The sequence below is a fragment of the Orussus abietinus genome, unplaced genomic scaffold, assembly GCF_000612105.2.
Source record: "Orussus abietinus isolate OABI.00-Male unplaced genomic scaffold, Oabi_2.0 scaffold3, whole genome shotgun sequence".
Lineage (NCBI taxonomy): Eukaryota > Metazoa > Arthropoda > Insecta > Hymenoptera > Orussidae > Orussus > Orussus abietinus.
In genome coordinates, this window is record NW_019395984.1 from 1 (window position 1) to 6,203 (window position 6,203).

Sequence of the window (6,203 nt, forward strand, 5' to 3'; positions counted from 1 at the left end):
TGCGATCGCGCGACCCTGCCCGTGAGCAATCTCCCAACTCGTCTCTGTTAGGTAACGTATCCTGCGTGACGTGCAGTCCTTCCAACCAGAGTTACCATATCCCTAGAATGAATCGAAACATCCCTAGATGCTCCTAAATATATTTAAAGGAATTCGTAAGTTACTAAATGCCGCATTATCGATGAAATTAGTTCTTATTGTTCTACAGGTTAGGGAACGGAAATGTTTAGAATTTAGATACGTCCACGTATGGATCAGTGGCATTAATTGTCAGGTATAGGTAGGTATCACTTCCCTTAAGTATTTTACGTAAAAAGACTCGAGTGACGCGTCACCGTCCAACTCTGTTAATTGCTGACAAGGGAAATAAGACATACATAGAAATGCATGACTTTACGCTGATGCAAATGTATACCACGTGGCGCGTAACGCCATCTTGTTTTTTTCCGACGTAAATAGAATTTAGAAGAATAATAATTATTTTGTACAATATTACACGAAGTTAAATTTTCTTTGTTAAGAATGTCCCTTTTACCGTTGTAATAAGTAAAATACGTACCGTTGTAAAAAGTCATATTCTACGTCAGTTTAATTAGGAACGAAATGGAACTGACGATTTTAATTTGAATGGTAATTGGAGAAGACTTGTTGACATTCATTTAACTATACTTATCATTGATAAAGTCGCAGCTTGTAGCGCCAGTTTTTCTACCCTTTTTTTTTGTCTTTATGCTTTGACATTTTACGAACCTTTCCTGTTGTGAAGATCACGGGGATTTCTTGTTATGCGTCATAGAATGTGTGCCTCGTAACGTTAAGGTCTAAAGTTTAAGTCTAATTTATAACGCGTTAGAAATGGGTCATAAAAGTGAACGCAGCATTGGGATGTGATAACTGGCAATAAATAGATCGTGGAATTACTCTATGATTTATTAGATAGTGCCATTTTGAATTCCCATCGCGTGACTTATCAGCAAACATACGAATTGCTGGATTACGGTACTTTTTCACTGGTTTAGCCTATTAATAACTATTTTATCAATTTTTATTCCTCGGAATAAAAGTCACGTGAACTAATGTGTAAAAAATATATATTTAATGGACCTGACCATTATAATTTAAGACATCGTATTATTGGCATCATCCCCTCTTTTTAAAATTAAACCAGAAGTAAGATGCAGTTTAAATAATTGATGTTTCGTAAAGAAGTTTTCATTAATTTTGCAAAAAAGAAAAAAGAAAACAAGATGGTGTTACCAATTCTCTCGTAGTACACCTTTAAGGGGATGTAAAAGTGGCATCTCAGGGATCAATCGTTCATGAAACTTTTCTCCTAATGGTTTACACCGAATTGTTTCAAACTTTACAACGTGAATATGAAGGCTATAAGGACGGTCTTGACGCTCATGAAATATCATTTTTTATAAAAAATGTTGAGAATAGCTACAGTGGAAAAGTTTCATAAATAAGATCTCTGACGCCACTTTCACATCATCTTTAATCTTTATCTTGCTTCTTTTTTGAATGGCAAAAATAATTCAAGTCGTTTATCGAATAACAACTGGAAATCAACCGTTTTTTGCCAAATGTGTTAGTACTTTAATTATATCAAATACTCCAAGCAGATATTATCGTTAAATTATTGTACATTTTGTTCCACATAATACAAGCACATCTATTCTAAAAATGATATTATCACTTAAAATCATGTGTCTATGAAAATCTACAGTTTTCTATTTTCCTCTAACCAAATAAAACTTAAAACTAAATCTGAGGAAATAAAGAAAAAAATTATAAACTCTATTTCATTGAATTTACGGAGAACCGTGACATGCAAATGCACGCGGCATTGAGATAACATGCCTCGAACAATTTCCGATGAAGCGGAATTCTATGTTCCGATCCCGGAGTTAAGGCAAGCGTGAGATCGCGACGTGGCTTATTAGCGTAGGAAATTAGTAACCACGGTTCAACGAATGCTTCAGGGCCGCGATCTTGCGCATCCTTCGAACTTTTAACGAGTTCGCGGAGGCGGAAGCTCTTCCCCCTGTCGTGCACTAGAGCGCACCCACTCGAGTGCACGCATTCCGTGGGAGGTGCATGGATTCTGCTCCCACGCACTCGCTCTAGTAAACAACCCCGACCTCGTCAACGCCGCTAGATGAGGAGTGTGCTTTAAAATCCAAGAACATGTAAAAAGAAGATTGTTTGCGGTATAAAAATCACATGTTCATAAACTTTCTATTTGTTTATTTACCTTTACTCATACGTAGTAATTGATCACTTCTTTCCATATACTTGTTCTAGGAAACAACCTCAACTTTGTCAACGTTGCGACATGAAAAGTGTACCATCAAATCTAAAAAAAAAATGAAAAAGACTGAATGAAGCCTAAGAATTAATTTGTTGTTAGCTTCCTGATTATTTCTGATAAACTTTGTTATGAAGAATAGAAAGAACTTCATTATGAAAGAAGATTTAGTTGAATTGTCCCCTCTGCAATGTCTTGAATCGCAATCATTTACTTATTTATACCATAAATAATTACTAGATGACTAGATTGTAAATAACTTCTCCAATACAATTCCAATCTCGCGAACGGTGCGAGATGAGGTGGATGCTTTAAAAGTGATGGATGGATGAAGAAAGAATATCGATTGCTCACAGTCTGCGACTCATCGGGGCACAGTGCTTCTCTTTTTATTTACTACCCGTGCATAAGTATTTGCATCAATGCACTTGTCCTAATACGTAACATCGCTATCGTCAATACCATGATATGAGTAATTTAATGTAAGAATAAAAAGGGAAAAAAAAAATTAAAATCATTTAAAATCCAAGGTTATTTTTTTTCCTTTTTTATTCATAAGTGAATGTCACGCTCTCGTTACATTTACACTGTTTTATAGTGCTTCTCTTTTTATTTATTACCCGTGCATAAGTATTTGCATCAATGCACTTACCCTAATACGTAACATCGCCATCGCCAATACCATGAAATGAGTAGTTTGATTTAAGAATAAAAGGGAAAAGAAATTAAGATCATTTAAAATCCAAGGTTATCCTTTTTCCTTTTTTATTCATAAGTGAATGTCACGCTCTCGTTACATTTATACCGTTTACGTTGATGAATCTAAAGTAGCTCCACGTCGAGGTGTTTAGTAAATATTTCTGTTCCTCGGACGAAGTTAAAATGTGACTTATATCTGGAAAAGAGCTACGTGTATGAAATGCGAAAGTCAAGTAGACTATAAATTCTACAGGGACTTACATGAATCTTGCACGTGACAGAATAAAGCCCACGTGCGAATCCCGAATGACGGATCGCAGATGAATTACATCCTCCATAATGTCGACATTATGCAGCTATGTGGAAATCCATTGTCGTCGAAACGGCTGTATTAAATTGGAAGGAATTTAGAAGATTTATTCAACAAGAGGAAATAATTAACGAGTTTGCATTGATGCGAAGAGATACGAGAAATCCTCGATAAAACTATCGTGACAAATCTAAATGTAACACATGTCAATGTAGACATAATTTCTAAGGAATTATGAACATATTTGAAGATGGATGTAATGTAATTTATAGATGTAATGTAATGGATGGAATGTAATTTATATTTACAACAATTGCAATTAATGCAATACGTTTACTTCACACTTAAAAACAAGGAATTCCTGGGTTCATAACATTACATTACATCTAAGCGGGAGAAATTCTAATGCAATAATTTTCGGGTGAAATTGTTTTAATTAAAAATAGGAGAAGAAATCTCGCTTGATTACAGCTGTTCTGCATTAGTTCCCAAATTTCTAACAGTCTGGATTCAGAGGCGGGAATTACGAGTGCCGGTGGTTAATTTGAAAGGTTTCCAAGATTGTTAGAATGGCAGAATGTTTCCCAGTTTGCGGGTTCATTCGCCAGCCTGTGGCTACTCTCAAACTCACAGAATGTGGGTGGTCAGGGATGCTGGAACTCCGGAGTACTCGGAGTGCTTTTACTCCGACAAGTCGAAGTGCCCTGAGATAGGCGGATGTCGTGAGAACGAACCGAACGTAGTCAATAAGGACCCTTTTCGCATTCCAGAGTGATAAGTCACCTCTGCATTAATATCGCCGCCATTTTGCGAGCGAAATCATCCCCTTCATCATTATGCAGCCTATATGCAAGGGCACGTATCTCGTGATGACATTTGGTTTAAGGCGATATATGTAATATATAGCATAATGTATAATATATAATATATATAACGTCAAAATATTTACAAAACTTTTCTCCAAACTAGATGCATCGGATCGATGGAAACTTCAGCATGTGATTATGGACGCCCTAAGGAAGAGCGCGGTGCTCATGAAATTTAATTTTTGATGTGTTTCGTGATGATATTCGGTAACTTAACAGATGAAGTAGGAATTAGTTCCCTACTGATACATCAATTTTGAAAATGATAGTTAGTAATTATATTTTATTTGAAAACACATCGGACAGAAAACCAAGAGGGCTTCTCGCCGAAGGTTCTCACTCGATACGGCGGATTGCCGATGGACTTATTAAAATTCCTGAAAATCTCCTAAATCCTGCAATAAAAGGAATTTTAACTCTCCCGACGTTTCCGCTCACGCCCCGAATGAGCAAAAGGAACGCGGAGGAATGAAGTTATGGGAGGGAACGAGATGATCGGGAAGATCCCGGATTAAAGGCTCGGGATACCCCGAGGTGGGATGCCGATGAAATGAATGAACAGCCGAGCTTACGGCTGACTGGAAGGCCACGCGAGTAGAGGTGTTCACCCAAGGAAAAAGAAGCTAACCGAGATGGGAAAAAAGGAGTAGCAAGGTACTCGACGTGGAACGGCAAAGAAACACTCAAGGTAGACACCGACCAGTGGGCATGACCGCCCCCTCCCCTCAAGAGCCGAACCCCCGCCCCACCAAAGCCCACGCACCTTCGTCGTCAGTCTCGTTCTGAATCGCTGCCCGATGTGAAAGTAACCGCGCGTCAGTGGTTCTCCGCGAGCCATCTTCCATCTCAATATTTCTCTCCCCCTGAAAATTATTATAGGCCCACCAAACACGGTTATGTAGCAATAATATAACCATTACATAACGTTTGTGACATGTTATGTGACATACATAACAGTGGTTCTCCGCGAACCATCTTCCATCTCAATATTTCTCTCCCCCTGAAAATTATTATAAGCCCACCGAACACGGTTATGTAACAATAATATAACCATTACAAACTACGTACCATTACATTACTAGCTAGGGTAAATATTATTACAGGGTATTACAAAAATGGTGGACGCACTAATATAAGTCGATGGAAACTTGCATACATTTTTACTTACCTCATAACTGAAAGTCTGCGTAGAAAATAATTATGTAACGTAAGGAACGCAGAAAAAAAATTCGCGCGTTAATTTGTGGGGTTCCTCTTTTTTTTTTTAGAATAGGTAATTGGATAAAAGAGGTCGTAGTGATGGCACAGCTTGCTGGAGGCGATGACGAGATAGATGGAAGAAACTCTGCGAGGACGTATATACTAATCTGTCCTCCTTGTTCAATAATAGAAATGATTGTATGATGATCAGTGATGTAACTTCCTGGAGATGTTAAAAAGGGAGATTTATTTTCCCTTTCTTTAAAAACCTTTTTGACGTGATTTTTGTATAAGACTTTGTACAGAAGATAGCGTAACAAATGTAAATGGTGATAAATAGAAAAAATCGGGTAATTATTTTGTTATTTTACTGCTTGCAATTTATTTTAATGAAACGAAATTCAGAAGTTTTGTTGCGGTTCGGTTTTTAGGTAAGTTCACGGGAGATGTTTTTGATTTTTTTTATTTTAATTATGTGAACAGCAATAACTATGGTAGCATGGTTGATATCTAGCAATGTAATTTGAGAATCCCTGGGTTGATCAATACATTGATCGAATGATGAACACGTCGATTATTGAGATTCTGAAACGATAATGGTGTTCTAGGGTCTCAATGTGTTTGTTCTAAATTTAAATTCTTTATTGATATTTTCAATAGAGCTGATCAATTCTAATGTTCTATATTGCATATTCTATTCGATTTTTAACTTTTAGTAAGTTTCGCGACCTTTTTACTTGTTCGAAGGTAACTTGCTCCTCCATAAAAGGTAATGCACTGTTTATGGCACAAAGTTCCATCAGCACCAAGGCGGATC